Source organism: Castor canadensis, chromosome 1, assembly GCF_047511655.1.
Source record: "Castor canadensis chromosome 1, mCasCan1.hap1v2, whole genome shotgun sequence".
In the NCBI taxonomy this organism is placed as follows: Eukaryota; Metazoa; Chordata; class Mammalia; order Rodentia; family Castoridae; genus Castor; species Castor canadensis.
The window spans coordinates 7,053,917-7,071,908 of record NC_133386.1 but is presented as its reverse complement, the minus strand read 5'-3'; the positions used below and the strand labels follow the sequence as shown (position 1 = coordinate 7,071,908).

At 44.6% G+C, this 17,992-nt stretch overlaps 1 long non-coding RNA gene across 1 annotated transcript; it reads right to left on the bottom strand.

Moving 5' to 3' along the window:
* Nucleotides 1-2,494: 2,494 nt before the first annotated feature.
* LOC141422575 (uncharacterized) lies at nt 2,495-14,306 on the bottom strand. Its single transcript, XR_012447217.1, has 3 exons — nt 8,104-14,306; nt 4,612-4,767; nt 2,495-3,483 (listed from the first exon to the last, which is right to left on the bottom strand). It is a non-coding gene; the product is annotated as an uncharacterized lncRNA (long non-coding RNA).
* Nucleotides 14,307-17,992: the final 3,686 nt, after the last annotated feature.

The following is a 17,992-nucleotide window of genomic DNA, read 5'->3' as shown; positions in this document are numbered from 1 at the left end:
GGAGGAGCAAAGCTGGTCCCTTTAGCTCTGCAGGAAGATTGTGGGAGACAGGAGTCAGGTCCTTATGCCCATGGCTAACACTGGATGGCGATCTGTAGGTTAAAGAATTAAGCACAGCATCCTCAGTGTCTTAAAATCACAAGTCAGTACTTCCTCAAGTCAAGAATTACTATTCTGAGAACTCTTAGCAGGCATTGCCTCTTAAGAGTTATGTGGAATAGAATGGAGGGGGACGCATGAAGCCAGAAGGTCCAGCTGGAGTCATGGTAGTGGCCAAGAGAATGGAATGGAGGGTACCAATTGCAGGGACATCACAGATGCTGGGATGGGAGCACAACCCACCAGGAAGGAAGGAAAGGCATCCAGAGGACATGAGCTGTTACACTAAAACTCAGACATAAGAGATGGCTCTTATTAAACATATGGATCATGCTCCGACTGTGTGAGCACTGATGAAACACCACACCCAGGACAAGGCTCCACAAGGCCCATGATGTGTGCTGTGTTTGAATATGTCTTCTCCAAAATCTGGGTGCAGCCAATGTGATGGTATTAAGAGGAGGGCCTTTAAGAGGTGATTAGGCCATGAGGGCTCCCCACTGAGAATGGGAGTAGGGTCCTTATAAAAGGGCTTGCCCTTCCACCTTCTGCCACGTGAGGACTCAGCAAGAATGCCCTCCCCAGTTGCTAAATGCTAGCACATTGTCCTTGGATTTTGTAGATTCCAGAGCTGTGAGGAGGTTTGTAAGTTTGTGGTTTGTAAGTCACCCACACTCAGGTATTCTGTTCGAGCATCACAAACAGGCTACAACAGAAGAGTGGGTCGGGGACTGCTCCTTCCACAAGTGAGAGGGCAACAGTGTGTCTGCCTCTTACAGTCACAAGGAAAGCAATTCACTTTGGACATCTCCAGGGGTGGGGCCAATGCAAGGCCCCTTAATAAACTGAAGAACACTGGATGCCATTTGCATCTGTAGAGCCATATTGGTGAAGAGCTTGAAAACTGACTCATCTCAGCTCAAACTTCAACAGGCCAGTGATCTTCTGCACTTGTCCTCCAGGACAGTGTCTGGTTGGAATACCTCTCCATTACAATTTGGGGTAGGTACCTCAACCCATTTTTGTTTTCCAGTGTCTAGCCTAGATGGATTTGCCTTTGGCTGGAGCCAACACCTATCTAGTCAGCCATAGCTGGGGACCAGGGGTGGCTTCTCTTGAAGCACACGAGAAGTTGGAGCCCCAAAAGACAGAGGCCAAAACTCCCAGAGAAAAGGATAACTGACAGCACAAGATCCCAGGGTTGCAGCAAAGATTCAAAAGCACAGATGGAGGGGCGAGGGGTGAGGGGTGAGGGGTGAGGGTTGGCTTGGTCAAAGAGACAAGTAATTTCCTCTTAGCTACATGAACAAGGGCAGTGATGACTGGATGGGCTTGCTGTGATTTAAGGATGCAGGTGTTAGCAAGAGGGGAAGCAAGATCAATTTTACAACTAAAAGGGACTTGAGGACTATCTTGTGTAACTTCATATTTAGCTGGGACTCAAAAGACAACAAGCAGGTATTTCCAGTAAGAATGAGGCTCCAGTTGGAGTTTTAGGGCATGAATTTGCAGTGCAGCAAATCTACCACAACAGAGAATTGTGGGATTGTGGGGCAAGATGGGCCACAAATCAGGATGTGGGATGCATGTGTATTGGAGCACTGTCCAGGAGAGCTAGTTGAAGCGGACCAAAGATGGACGACATTAGAAGGTCGATGAACTATGCTGCTGTGGCTTTAGGAAGGTCAATGACAGTGTTGACATCATTAGGCACCACTGGGTAGAGAGGAAAACCTTTGGTTTAGGGTTCGATGGTGAGAGCAAGCTCATGGCAGTATCGGGAAAGCTCAGGCTTTGGCACGGAACAGGCACACATCTGAGTCCACACTTACAGTTTTTCAGCCATGTACCTAAGGTCTTGACAGTCCTGGGGAGAGGCATGGTACCTGCTCAGGTAGAGAACATCCCAGGGCCTGCCTTGGCTCTTTTCCTCTTCCCAAAGTCATTCCCTCAATGTCCTGATCCTGATCCAAGGCACCCACAGTGGGAGGGCATGTCTGGCCCCAGACAAGGAACTGACAGGAGCAGACTGTGGAGCTCTGTGGTGTTGGGTCCCCTGAGGGCTTAGGCTGTGGTCAAACAGCCACCCAGGACCCAGCTCAGGTCTCAAGGAAGTGTGGGTCTCTGCACAGAAGCTGGGGTCCAGTGCGACCTGCTGCATTGCCTTATGGCTTCCTTCCTGCTATCAGAGTCTGTGGGTATAGTGGCTATGTGCTAGCCAAGACCCCTCCTCCCTCTGATCCAGTCCTCCTCATCTTCTCTATCATTAGAAACAAATGTCTCATCTATGGATCGTGAGCTCCTGGAGGCCAGGGATGATAGATTTTCCTCTGAGTGTGTGTGGAAGAAAGCACATAATAAGATCAAGAAAACTCTCTGTGCTCCATCTAAATTCACCAGTTGTCTTATTTTGCAATATTTTCTCTCTTTATACATCAATATACATAATATGTATAATACACAGTGTATATGCAACATGCAGACATTACATATGTGCATGTGAACATGTACTTACATGTATACTTATACACACATATAGAGTTTTTGCAAAACTATTTGATAGCCGTGGACATCATGATACATCACCCCTAAATATACATATCTCAAGACTAATGTCATTGTACTACAATTACAGCATAATCATCACCTTCAGAAACTCAACATTGCTTCAATATTAGGAAACAATACAGTGCATAGCTCTTTTTTTTTTTTTAGGGATGAGGTAATTTTCAACTTTGAATCTCCTCTTTTACCATCTCTGCATAACCATCCCAGCTCAGGATCCAGCACAACATGATACACATAGAAGGCTCCAAACATATGTCAATTAAAAGGACTGATGGATGAATGGATGGATGGATGAAAAAATAAAATCCTTTTTCCATATGTCTTCAGGCTTGAAAAGGTGAGTGACTCCCTGCGGGAATTAAACCACCTTTGAGCTCTTCTCCCTGGTCAAGACAGAAGCCTTCCACCTGACAGGAGACATGGTTTCAAGCTGTAGTTTTTTGCCATTAGGCGTTATTTTGGTTCCCAATGGAAGAGAAACAGGAACTTGGCAAAAGTGAAATATCACGGAATTCCTGCTAATCACTGATTCTGGAGTTTAGAAGTGTCTGGATCCCCATGCCATGCTTGGATGTTCTTCTCTTTTCCTAAAAAATACATTCTAGAAGGCATCTGGCATGAAGTGATCAAAGACCACTAAATTAGAGCAAAGTAGTTTGGCCACTGCAGGCAAGTGTACCATCGTTATTCTATTTGTTCTGCAAGCAATAGGTTTTCTTCATTGTGTGCTTCCTTTATCCTCCTGAATTTTGGGACAGCTTCTCTTCATCTAAATTCACAGTACTTCCTCTTACATAGTGGCTCTTCCAATAATGCCTAAAATGAAGGGGGACATAAAAAAACTTGAGTAGTTTTTATCTGGTAATATGAGTGATATCTTTTTTTCCTACAGGATAAAAGATGTTAATAACAACAATTTTAGTATCTATTGTTTGAACAATTACAATCTTTGATAAATAACATGGCAACCAACAAGACTGCCAACTACTTGTCTTGTATCAGGTTCTCAAAAGATGATTTTGCTGAAAAGCACAGACTCCTTACTTGGGTCCGTGAATTAACTAGAGGCAGTAGAGAAGCTTGGCATCCCTGCCTCCATTTTGTATCTGTTTTTGTCTGAACCATTCTCTCCTGCAATCACCTTAGGTTGCAGAAGGATAGGACTGCTCAATTACATCTTTATGACAAAGAACTCAAACTACCCCTCAAGAACAGGAATGCCTTTCAAGACAGACCACTCTCAAATGAGGACAACTACGTGTAAAAATGAGGCTCTACCCTCGAGGAGGAGTAAGCATCCCATGGGAACCAGATGGCTCCCCTCAAGTGATGACAGGAATAACAACTTCTCCAGAATCCTGGAAGAACAAATGTTGGTGGCTACGGTGGAGTCCCAATTCTTTGTGTCCCACCAGGAAGGATCCATGGCAGGACATGTGTGTGTTAATAGAGTTTATTAAACGTTAGGGGAGAGAACTACAGAAAGGGAGTATTAGAGGGCGCAGGTGGAATCTGGAGACAGAGAGCGTGTTTCCCTTCTCCAGGGGCTTTTAAACTTATGCTGACCTATGGAAGGAGGAACCAGATGATTCCCATCCAATAATCAATGAGTGGGGAGGGGCATGAGTGGTTCCCTTCCAGGTGAGGGTGGTCCCTGAGCCTGAGTGTGGTCAATCTGAAATGCAATATTAAGTCATATATTTTCTTATGAGTCCCAAAGTTTTTCTAATTTTAGCTTCACAAGGACTGAGATAGTGATCAACCAGGCCTCACCAGACCAATCCTGAGGCAATGGGCTGCGAGACCACCTGCCTGGTACCACCTCTGACCACCTGACTACTGTCTAACTATGCATCCCTTTTGTCCCCTGCCTTGATTCTTTGTCTATGTAAAGCTAAAGCTCATGTCTGTAACCCGAAAGTGGCTGAAGATGGGCTTACTTACTCTCCTCTTCCCGCAGCTCACCAGGTTGTGTAATCAACCTCCTTTCTCTGCCCTTCGCCATCTCTTCATTTGGTCTATAGGGGTGAGTGGCCAGACCTGACCTGTGGAAGCCCAGTTTAGGCCTGGGGCCAAAACTCTGGTTTCAGTATGAAGAATCTACAAAGGGAAGGTACTGAGCTTAGTTAGGAGTTAGGGAAACTGTTGGCAAAATCAGCCCCATGTTTCACAAACGGAGTCTTTAATCCCATTCTCCTTGGCCACCAGTGTTCCCAGGACACCAAATGTTTCCTCAGTACACCTGTGGGATGTCATATTTTGATTATGACATCTTGTAAAATGTACTTAAAAGCTGCTTTTGCTGAAAAGCACTCCTGACTTGGGCCCACGAATTAACTGTAAGCAGGATAAAAGTTAGACCTCCCCAGCCTCCATTTTGTATCTGTGTCCTTTGCTCTGACCCATTGCCTCCTGTAGTGGCTTTGCAGCCATCTTGAATCCAGGAAGGAAACAAAGGACACCTACCAGTGTTGCTTACTCTACCAAAGTCCCACCTGACCAATCCTGAGACAAAGAGCTGTGACCATCTATGGCTGCCACCTGTGACCACCTGTGACCACCTATGACCATCTATGACCATCATAATTCTGTATGCTTCTCTCTTTGCCCCCAATTCTTCCTCCTATTTAAATTGAAAGCAAAAGTCTACATAGGGAAAATGAGTTGAAACGCTATCTTGCTTCTTCCCATGCCTGTGCTGTATAAAAGCCCTCCCTTCTCTGCTCTTCATCGTTTTCAACTCTTTATTTGGCATGTGGGGACAAGTGGCTGACCTGACCCATGGAACCCAGGAGTTTGGGCCTGGGGCCTAAAATCTCCTGTAACTATTTTTACAATCTGCATTGAAGCCACTTGACTGAACTTGATAATTGGGTGAGAAGGTAGTTCTTCTAAGACAAACTCTGCACCATCTGGTGGTGACATGTGCATTTTGAGGCAAAGGATGTAAGTGAAAAAGTCTCTGCTCTGGGTGGGGATGTGGCTTGGGGGTAGAGCACTTGCCAAGCTTTTGTGAGGCCTTCTTTTCCGGCTTCAACATCACCAAACCCTTCCCAAAAAGCAAAAAATCAAAGTCTCTTCCTTCCTAAACTCTGTCCCTGTGCAAAGGACATGAAGTCAGAACTTGGACTCCAAGGAAGCAAGAGTAGGCTACTTTCCAGTGGGTGGCCTTGAGTAAGTCAGTCTGTGCAGGAGTCTGCTTCTTCCTGGGTCAGATTACTACCGGTAGGTCAGCACTGACATCTACATCTGTCCCAGCGAGAGAAGAATTCGGGCCAATGGAGCGAAAGTGATAGTGAAGTTTATTAGGAAAGGAATAGATTTTCAATAGACTGAAAGTGGTTGTCTTAGAGTGATAAAGAGAATACAATTATTTTTACCCTGGAGCAAGTTTTTATTGTGGTGGAAGGGGCTAGCAGTGTTAAGTCCCTTCCTAGGACTAGCCCAGGAGGCTGAAGTCACAGTTCGGGTGACTCCAGAGTTACAAAGTACCAAGGATTACTGGATCCACCTGACCCTTAGGGTATGGTTTAGAGACCTGAGTCTTCGTTTTATAAGTAAAGATCTATTGTTTTAGGAACTGATGTTGACCTTCTTTAGGGTGGGTGATCAAAAATATCTTGTGACCTTGGTGGACTATTCTGATCTTAACACAGGCTGTTGGAAAGTTTAATTACAATGTTTTCTCTAACAGACCTTGAAGTATCATGCATTTTAGGTTTCTTTTGCACATCCCCATCATTCATGGCTAACTTCTGCCTGCCATAATGAAGTTAGCTCTCCAGAGGACTCAAAAGAAAAGCAAAATGAGACCATATGCACAGAATGAAAGCTTTTCGTAAATGATTGTGACCAGTATTACTACCTCTAACCAGATGTTGTTTTAAACAAGAAATAGACTCATAAGGCATATTTAGATTTAGATCCTAGACAAACAAAATATAGAGTGGGCTGTCTGGCTTCCAAGCAGTTAACTTTTTTGAGATAGTGACAAAAGAGCAAATTAAAAATGGGTGGTGTTCAGACAAAGGACTGATAACCAGAATATTCAGAGAGCTCAAAAAACTAAACTCCCCCCAAATTAATGAAATTAATAAAGAAGTGGGCAACTAAACTAAACAGAACTTTTTGAAAGGAAGAAATCTAAATGGCCAAAAAACACATGAAAAAATGCTCACCATCCCTGGCCATAAAGGAAATGCAAATCAAAACTACACTAAGATTCCATTTCACCCGTGTTAGAATAGCTACCATCAAGAACAGCACCAACAACAAATGTTGGTAAGCATGCAGGGGAAAAAGGAACCCTCATACACTGCTGGTGGGAATGCAAGCTAGTAAAAAACTAAACATAGATCTGTTATATGACCCAGCAATCCCACTCCTGGGGATATACCCAAAGGAATGCAACACTGGTTACTCCAGAGGCACCTGCACACCCATGTTTACTGCAGCACTCTTCACAATAGTCAAGTTATGGAAACAGCCAAGATGCCCCACTACTGATGAATGGATTAAGAAAATGTGGTATCTATACACAATAGAATTTTACTCAGCCACAAAGAAGAATGAAATGTTGTCTTTCGCAAGTAAATGGATGGAACTGGAGACCATCATCTTAAACGAAGTTAGCCAGGCTCAGAAGGCCAAAAATCACATGTTCTCCCTCATATGCAGACTCTAAACCTAACACAAATGCAGTAATATTATTGGACATGGGTCACACACTAAGGGGAGAATGCCCATGGGAGGAATAAGGAAAGGGAAGGAAACCTAAAACTTGAATGTAGTTGATGTGCACTCTGTAGAGGAGTGAATAAAGTAATCCTAAACTGACAGAGGTCACTATGGGACGGGGACCAGGAAGTAGTGAAGAGGTCTGGTAGAGATGAACCAATTTGGGTTGTAATACAGAAGTGCATGGAAGCAATGCTGGGAATCTCTCTGTATAGCTACCTTTATCTCAAACTAGCAAAAATGCTGTGTCTTTCTTATTATCGCTTATGTTTTCTCTTCAACAAAATCAGAGAAGAAGAGGTCAGAACAGGTTCTGCCTAGAAGCAGGGGGGGTGGGAAGGTGGCCTAAACAATGTATACACATGTAAGTAAATGTAAAAATGACAAATGAAAGAAAAAAAAAGAAAAGATAGAAATCACTAAAAATTTTTTTTAAGTGGGTATTGTTGAGAAAAGCAAGAAGAATTTTGTTCAGAAGTGTGCTTGGTGCCATGCTATGGAAAAGGGAAGCAGGCTCAGCTGAGCCAAATCTCCACGGTCTGGGCAGAAGACAGGCCAGCAGATTCTCTTACACAGATGCCAGCAAGAGCCAAGGCATCACCCAGGGAGAAGAGACATGGATGGAGAATTTGGAGAACCCTAAAAAGTACATCCCTGGAACAAAAATGTTCTTCACTGGAAAATTGTAGAATGGCTTACCTTTGACCTTGGATCCATCTCATCTACTGCCCTTGAATCTGTTCTCTGGGCTACAGGCTGCTATGAACATCCTCAGCATCTGCAAAACACCTGGAAGACACTGAGTTGAAGTGAAGCTGAGTTAAGGAAACAAAGAAGAAAAGTGAAAAGAGAGCAAAAAGATGGGATAAGAAAAGAAGGGAGAAAAGGGAAGGAGAGTGTAACCTATGCTTTTGGCTGTGATGTTAGATAATATATGGAAAATAGTTTATGGGGAGGAACAGGTATGAACTGTAAGAAGCTTGCCAGGCCTATTCTAATGAGGCAAATGGTGACACTGTCCGCCCCAACATACAAGATGGACACAGGCATTGTTGCCCATGTTCCAAGTCCCCAGGTCAGAGAATACATCCATGAATACTGCAAAATGTGGATCTGTAACATTACCCTTGAAAAAGCTCTTGGGAGGCCATTTAGGGAATTGGCATAATATTTCTTTCTTTCCTTCCTTTTCTTTTTTTTTTTTTTTTGAGACAGGATCTCACTTTGTAGCTCAGATTGGTTCTGGTATTATGGGAGTGAACCACCATGCCTGGCCATAATATTTCTTAATAAATCTATGATGATAAGTTTTTCTTTCAGGCCTGGAATGAATCAGTTTTTCAGGCCTGACACCCACTGAAATATGGGTTTGTGGGTTTCTTTTTTTTTTTTGTAGACTGGGGTTAGAACTTAGGATCTATATCTTGAGTCACTCCACCAGCCCTTAATTTTGTGATGGGTGTTTATCAAGATAGGGTCTCTCAAACTATTTCCCTGGGTAGCTTTAAACTGTGATCCTCCTCATCGCTGCCTCCTGAGTAGCTAGGATTACAGGTGTGAGCCACTAGTGCCTGGCTTGGTTTGTTTTTTTTTTAGGGCTACAGTGTATAAATGGCAGAGTAGACTCACATGGTGGAAGCATTAGATGGGGGCCAGGAATGCAGGGCAGATGTGCCGCCCATCTCCAGTACTGCTGGTGCACACAGACATGGACTGAGCACCTGCACTGTGGCTACTGTTTTTGTTCTTCTGTGTCTTAGCCAAGTGTAAATTGTCGACTTTGGGTCAGTTGAAAACTCAAATGGGGCTGGGCACAATGGCTCAAGCCTATAATCCTAGCTACTTAGGAGCAAAGAGTGGGAGAATGATGATCCAAGCCCAGCCCAGGCAAAAAGTCTGAGAGACCCCATCTCCACATGTCTGTCATCCTAAGTATGTGGGAAGCACAAATAGGAGGATCACAGTCCAGGTCAACCCGGGCATAGATCCAGACACTGTCAGGAAAATAGTCAATGCAAAAAGGGCTGACAGAGTGGCTCAAGTGGTGGAGTACCTGCCTAGCAAGTGCAAGGCCCGAGTTCAAATCCCAGTACCACCAAAATAAATTTTAAAAAATTAAAACAAAATAAAATAAATGCCACTGTCATACTCATCCTTGATCAACTACGCAAAGAACCCGGGAAGCTGCATTGGCTTACATCCAGAGAAAATCCCTGGTTGCTGCAGCAAATGGAGGTTTTTATTTCAACATCCACAGTGGGGCAGAAGACAGCTGGTTAAGCAGGGGACAGACACTAGGAAATTAAGCTCTGCTGGTACCTGCCAAGTTTGTAAAGTGAGAGGCACTTCTAAATAATAAAAACTGTAATTCACTTGGCACGGTGAGACTAATGCAGGAGGCAAGGTCACGGGCACGAAGTTACCACTGAGCCCTTGTGTTGCTCTGGGGAAGTGGCTTAATTAATAGAAATAGTTGGACATCTGACAACACATTTTGTTGATCATTGCTTTTTTACTTTGTAAAGAATAAAGGCTTATTTGACTCACATTTCGGAAGACTCAGAAGTTGAGTATCAAGTGCTGTTGCATCTGGTGAGGTCCTTCTTGCTGGTGGGGACTCTTTTCATGGTCTGAAGCTCTGCAGGCACCTTGTGGCTTAGGTCTCCTCTGCTTCTTCCAAAGCCATAGTCCTTCTCTTGAGCTATCTCCTGAGTAACACGCTTGGCCATGTCAAACACTCACGTAGAACGTGCTTTGCAATGGTCTGGCTGTGACACCTCTGATTTGTGTGTGTGGCGGGGTAGCTGGAGGCACTTACTTGGCCAGCACTGCTAGTACATTTTTAGTTACAAAATAATTGTCATTTTATAATTTGCAGAAAATCTTAGAAAGGATTAGAAATGTTCTTCTGAGCACTTCCTTGGAAAAGGCAGCCTGCAGGAAGTTGAGCTTTTGTTTTAGGTGAATTTCAACACTCTCGACAGGTGGGGAAGGAATCCTGGGCCACTCTGAGTATGTTTCTTATTAATCCACAAGCAAATGGCCATACTTCTATGCTTCCCCTCCACCCTGATGCCCTCCTGTGATCAACAGAGCCATGTACAATCACTACCGAAATCACCTGGGGCTATGGCTAAAAAATGTCCCATCCAAGTCCATCTTCCCACAGGATTCACTCCTGTCACACGAGATGCCAGACAGACAGGCAAACAGTCAATAAATTTAAGTAAAACTCAGCTGAGGGTAGACATGGGTGAGTATGAGAGGAAGAATTGAGATCATGTTATTGAAACGTGAGAAGTCATAGAAACCTGGCAGGACAGTGGTCCTCACTGCAGAATGACTTGGCTCCCAGGGACGATGTCTGGAGACATTTTTGGTTGTCACAACTGGGAGCGACAATGGGGTGCTACTGGCATCCTGTGGGTAGAAGCAGGGGTGCTGGTAAACCTCCCACAATGCACAGAACAGCCCCCTACAAGAGAGAATGATCTTGGCCAGATGTCAACAGTGCCGAGGCTCTGAAATCACAGGAAGTATCTCTTGCTGGAGCTGCTGTGTCAAACAAGAGCTTGCTCACATGGATTTGTAAACATAGTATGTTTGTTTGTCTGCCTGCAGGGCTCTTTTTGGGCAGAGTCCAGGTCTCTCTCACCTGAAGCTGGGGGCCGGGTCAGAAGGGGGATTGTTGTGGTTTGAATGTGAAATGTCCCCACAGGCTTGTTGATTGCAAACTTGATTGTCAGCTGATGGGCTTTGGGGTGGTGAATGGATCCTGAGGGATCCCTCATGGACTCATACCATGGTAACATCACGGGGAGGTGGTGAAGAGTGGAAGGTGGGGCTTAGTTGCAGGACACAGACCACCAGGCATGCCCTTGGGCGCTGCATCTTGCCCTATATCCCCTTCCTCCGCTTCCTGGCTGCCATGCTCTCCTGCCGTGATGGACTGACACCTTTGAAACCACGAGCAAGAGAAATCCTTCCTCCTTTAAATTGCTTATGTCTGCTGTTGGGTCACAGTGACGCAAAAGTAACAGATACAGGGATGATTCCGCATGAGCACCATTGGGGGCTGATGCCAGAGGCTTTCCAGGAGGAGTCCATGACAGCCAGAGGGGTGGCGCCCACCTTGCTGCTGGCTCACGCAAGACCACCATGCTGCCACAGTTCACGTCTGAGAGCAAAGGGCACAGGACTAAGTTCCCAGTGACCTTGGGATACCAGTGTGTCCTGCATCCTGTTTGTTTTAAAAACATGGAACTTGCTTCCTTCCTCAACTTTCTTGAATATTCACAAAATCCAGTTGCAGTTTTCCTAATGAGGAAGGTGTGGCAGTTATCACTGTCCTCAGATGAAAACACTAAGTCTCCAGGGGTTGAATCATCTGCCCAAACGAAGATGCCAGCAAACCAGGTCCTACGTACTGTCACCGCCAGCGCTGAAAGCAATTTGTTCAGCACGGATGTTTGCTAAGTGCTTTGTACTTGTGGTCTTGTCTGATCTTATGCAGTCCCCATGGGACAGACCGCACCATTGCCCTTACCTGGTTTCAGGTGAAGAGCTGACACTGCAGGAGGTGCACACTCACTTGGCCTCACACCTGCTCGGTGATAAACCAGGATCTGTACCCACCCCTGTGTTTACCAATCCTGACACCTGGAATGAAACTGGGAAAGCTCAGTTAACCTCACAGAAGAGCTTTTGAACTTCACTGTGATTAGACATCTGCCTCATGGACTTCGTATAATCTCCATTTATAGTTTTGAAAACTTGTTTTCTCCATTCTCTTTTTTTGTGGGGAGGGCAGTACTGGGTTTGAACTCAGGCCCTTGTGCTTGCTAGGCAGGTATTCTACCACTTGAGTCACTCCACCAGCCCTTTTTTGTGTTGGGTATTTTTGAGATAGTGTCTTGCCAACTATTTGCATGGGCTGGCCTTGAACCATGATCCTCTTGATCTCTGCATCCTGACTAACTAGGATTATAGGTGTGAGCCACCTCCACCCAGCTTATTCTCTCATTCTTTTTAATAAAATAGTATAGATCTAACAGCAGCCTCCAAGGAGACTATATCCAGTTCATTTGTTTCACAAACTCTTGAACATTTGAACATTGACCTGTTATGGCCCAGGCTCCAGTTGTGGGTGTGGAGGTAGTTGGGGTAGGGACGTGAGTGAGATTGGTAAGTGATACTGCCTGTCTTTAATGTGGTCACAATCTATCTTGGGAGCTAGAGAATCTTATGATAAGATGGAATATGGGAACGTGTGCAGTGTGGGTCAGTGGAGGGGAAAGTCCTGGGACCTTCCACAGATAGAAGGAATGAGCTTGGGCTTGGTGGAGGAGAGTGGGGAGAGCTGTGTGACTGAGGACTTTTGGACTGAGAAGGATGGGAAGGGTGTCCCTAAGGAGGGCACTCTGAACACCAGGCCTTCTGTGGACTCATGGCAGGCCTGTGGGGGAGCTGCCAGAGATGATGTGTCTGGAAATTCCAGAGTACGAGGAGAACCCCAAGATGTACTTGAAAAGGGCCCTGCAGACAGAGTTCAAGGAACCAGGATGTGTTGTGGAGGTGTTTGGCTTGTATGTATTCACTGAAATAATGAGGTACTGGTTTGCCTCCTTACCCATCTGAGTTTTGTCAGATATCTATGTTCATAACTCAGGGGGGCCATCTTTGTCACCCAATCTCTTTGGTTACAAAGGCTTGCCATTTCTTTCAAAATGACTTCGTGTAGGATGGTGTGTTAGACTTATTGTTGCTGTGAGGAATTTCTGAGAGAGGCATTTTTAAAAGCTGGCATGTGGTTTGGTGGCTATTCACCTCATGGCAGACAGGAAATAGAGATGGAGGGAGGGAGGGAGAGAGAGAGAGAGAGAGAAAGAGAGAGAGACCTAGGATCAGGTATAACTGTTAAAGGTACACCCCACAGTGACCCACTTCTTCCCCCCACTTCTTCCAGCTAGGCTTTGTCTCCTCAGTTTCCACCATCTCCCAAAATAGTGCCACCTGCTGGGGATCAAGCAGCCAACACCTGAGCCTGTGGGGGGCATTTCATATTCACACCATAACACATGGCCTAGGAGTCAATTATATATTTTGTGAAATAATTTCTTGTCTATAAAATGGGAACAGTAAGAGTGATGTGTTTGTGGTTATTGTAAGGACCGAACGTAAATGCTTAGACAAGGGATCTGAACACCTTCCCTTCCTTTCATCCCATTTCCCTTCCTCAGCCCTTGGTGCTGTGCCCGACGGCCTTGGCACCTGCCGATCTGACCCATCTCTGAATGTACTGCCTCTACTCTCTGGTATGAACCTGCTCGTTCATCCTGGAAGTTGAAGGAAGCTATTAGACTAGAAGCCGCTTACTAACTCAATGCTCAGTTACTTACGACCTCATTACTTCCCAACACATTAAAAGTGACCTTAAATTTTTACTTCATTGGACTTAAAGTCCTGTGTGAAGTGTTTTCCCTGTGTTTGGTAAGGGTCTTTTACCACTTGCACACACCCATCCATTCATTTGTGAAGACACTTGTGGACATAGAACACTGATGGTGCCTGATCAAAGTATAGAACCAGCCAATTGAGCTATAGGACATTCAAAATATATCTAGATCACGCAGTTCCTTCTGCAATGTAGTTAACTTAAGCCATGGTCTATTTATAGACTGCCTAATGGGTTAAAATATACTGTCCAAACTTTCACCAAGTGGGTGTTCCTAGTTTTTACCCTGGATACCAACTGATCATAGGCAGGAGTGTTAGGAGAGTCAAGGTTTCTATTTCTTTTGAGTATATTTATTATTAGAAGTAATTGTTAGAAAAGTATTTTGAAGGTAATTGCTTAAGCATTGAGAAAATGAAAACTGCTTTGATTTCTAACAGGAAACCAGGCTAATTTATTATTTCTACTCCTTTGATGAAGGCAAGAGACCACATTTGAAAAACTATCTTTGAAATGTATACAAAATGCATATAAACACATATACATTATATCTATTTTGCATATAGACTATATATTTTGATTAGAAATTTATATAAAATGCAATTAGTCAGCTTGCTAATTATGTTGTTGACAATGGACCACTAGGATTATCAACTGCCAAGCATGGTTTGAGATGCTTCTTGATGTTTGGAGAATCCCAGGAAGAATGAACTACTCACTTTACTTTCTGCAAGGCCCAGGATTTGATACCTGGCACTGCCAACAAAATCAACCAAAGGTCAAGTTCCTTACTTTCAAGGTTCACTGTGATCCTTGGGTGTGTCTCTGCCTCCCTATCCCTGGTGCTCAGAGTTCTTGTGGCAAACTCCTGAAACTGAAAAGCCAGTTGGTATTGCTGTTGTTTTTGTTCAAATTAGGCTACACTGGGGCTGAGCTCCCAAGTAACTTCAGAAGAAAGCCCAGCCAAAGCGGGGAGAGCCTCTGGGAGGCTCTCTGTACCCCATTCTTTGCAGAAGACAGTGCTCATGCTGACCCAGCCAGAGACCCATTGTAATTAAAATTGTCAAGACAAAAAGAATGAGAAAATGGGAGATTAAAGAAAATGGTCACCTAGGGCATCAAGCAAGAATGGGAAGATAGTGACTTTTCTATTCCACCCCAGTTGAGAGGAACCATGGCACTTTTTCTTAAGAGGGGAGGATGCAGTGGCACCTGGCATCTGGGGCTCTGTTCCCCGAGGGTGTGACTCTGGCTACAGTTTCAGGTGTCAACTGCTAAGCATGGCTTCCAGGGAGCTGGGTAACTAGTCACTCATTAATTCCACCAGCACAGCCATGAACCACCCTCGTGGAACTAACTTTCCTGACCACGGCCCTGGGAGCAGGATGAAATATTACTGGGTAGGATTTGTTTGGAGCCAGTGAATGGCAATGGGGAGGGGACAACTGAGTAAAGGCCCCAATTGGTGAGGTGGGGGTGGACGGTAAGGTGGGGGTGGAGGGAGGGCACCTGCGAAACCTGGAGAGCAGCAGGGGCTCACTGCAGGCAACAGGCTGGAGAAGACAGGACTGGACTGCAGTGAAAACTCAGAACTGTGACAGTGACATCAGGACAGCTGCATGCCCGTGTGAGAAACGGTCCTGAAAACAAAGCCAGGTACTAATGGAGACGGGCATTCCAGGATTTAGGGATTCTCAAATACCACAGGATGGGCCCCTTGGGAGCATCCAGGGCTCACTAGGATCCCTGGTGATGTCCTGAGTGGAATGGAGTCCTGAGGAAGGCATCAGCACTGTCAGCCTCTGGATCCGCTGCAGGAGGACCAGGGAATTTCACTGAGGTGGTTGCAAGCTGGTCAAGGGGACAGAAATTGTGTAAGTCTGCTGTGTCACCGTTAGGGCCTCCGTGCCTGTCACTGCATGGGTCTGGCTACTTGCGCACAGGATGGTCAACTCCTCCCAGTATTGTCCTGGTTTTAAAACTGAAAGTCCCATAGCCAGGAATCCTCTCAGTCCTGGGCAAAGCTGGAAGGTTGGTGGCTGTTGGTGGCCCAACTCCAGGCTGAACAGGGGCTCACAAGGCACTCAGAAATGTCGTGCTCACTCCGGGGTTAGGAGCACAGCTCTGTCCTCCCAGCAGTTGAGGACAACTCACTTTCTCTCACCAATCCCCTCTTCCCAAAGTCATTTGGCAAAATTCCTCTGAAAGCCGTGGAATGTGTTCAGATGTATTTCATTATCATTTCAGTAAAGTTCAGGTAATCACAGATAGTGATTGGAAAACACTTGCAACTTAGTCACACGCAATATGGACACCTTAAAGTGTCATGAGGAATGTGAAAAGATCATTTTTTAATACTGAAAAAGGTGACATTTTCCTAACTGCCAAAACCCATGAAAAGTGGAGATGCATAAAATTCACTATCATTTTGTCAACACAGCAAGCTGCATTTTAGCGTATGCTGTGTATTAGCACATTTGGGTTGCTTAAACAAAGTCCTGTAAACCAGGCTGCTTGTAGAGAAGAACAGTTACTGACCCTGGTTCTGGAGGACAGACGCCCAAGACCAAAGTGCTAGCAGATTTCACGCTGTGTCCTGTTCGACCTCTACATCTTCACATGGCCTCTTTGAAGGCCGTTCATCCCACTCAAGAGCCTTCTACCTGAATCACCTGATCACTTCCCAGAGGTCTATAACCTCCTAAAACCATCACCTTGGGGGTTAGGTCTTGGACATAAAGTGTCAGAAGGGACTCAAAAACTCAGACCATAGTAAGCCTTCAAACACCTTTCCTTGCAGTTTTTTTTTTTTTTTTTTTTTTTGCATAATTGCAGTTGTAGTATTTACACAATTTTGGCAAACTCTTCTCTCTCTCTCTCTGGACTGAGGTTTGAAGTGAGGGATTTGCACTTGCAAAGCAGGTACTGTATCACTTGAGCCACACCTTCAGTTCATTTTACACTGGTTATTTTGGAAATGGGGTCTGGAGAACCATATGCCTGGACTGGCCTTGAACTGCAATTCTGCTGATCTCAGCCACCTAAGTAGTTAGGGTTACAGGCATGGCAACTGGCACTCTGCTGAAATTCCTTTATTCCTTAAATTATATTGTAAACATTTTTTTTGTGTGTGTGGTGCTTGCAATGGAACCCAGGGCCTCCCATAAGCTAGGCTAGTGCTCCACCACTGAGCTACAAACCCATCCCTACTGGAGACATTTTTACATGTTATGTAATCATTTCCATATTCAAACTTTCAAATGACTGCTACTTGTTTTCTTTCAGTATGTAGCCCAGACTGATCTAGAACTCATCAAAGTCCTATCTCAACAGCCCAAGAACTGGAATTACACTGTATCCCACTCCAGGCTACTATGTTGTTACTTTAAGTGATTAGGTCAGATCTGCAAACTGAAAAGAACACTTAGTAACTGGCTTACCATATAGACATAATGAAGCCCTGATACACTGTCATTTCAGAAATCTGTTGACAGCGGATATGTGTGTGTGTGTGTGTGTGTGTGTGTGTGTGTGTGTATTTTGTGTGTGTGTGGTACTGGTGCTTAAATTCAGGGTCTTCCACTTGCTGGGCAAGTGCTCTACTGTGGGAACCATGTCCCATCTTTTTTGCTTTATTTTTCAGAAAGTCTTGTGTTTTTGCCTAGGGCTGGCTTTGGACCTGTAGATCTTCCTTTATAATGCCTTCCAAGTAGCTGGAATTATAGAATGTAACACTGCACCAGGCTTATTTTATTGAGATGGGCTCTCACTAACTTTTTGCCTTGGTGGCCTCAAACTGTGATCCTCTGAAGTAGCTGAGATTACAGGTGTGAACAACCACACCTTGGCTGACATCCCATGTTTTTAAGTACAAATAAAAAATAATTATTTATAGATTTTTAAATTTTTCTTTTATCCACCTTTTAAATTTCTTCATTGAGCATAAATAACATAATTTTTATAATAAAAGAACAATGTAAGGAAAATGTATAAACTCTGTAGTGATTTGCTGCTGAATAGTATCCCTCACAAACGCTGTGTAATTCATTCTCTGAGTTTGAAATTAAGAACCAAGAATTGTGGGTGAAACAAACCAGGTTTAGGAAAGAAACACAGCAGAAGTCACCTTGGTGT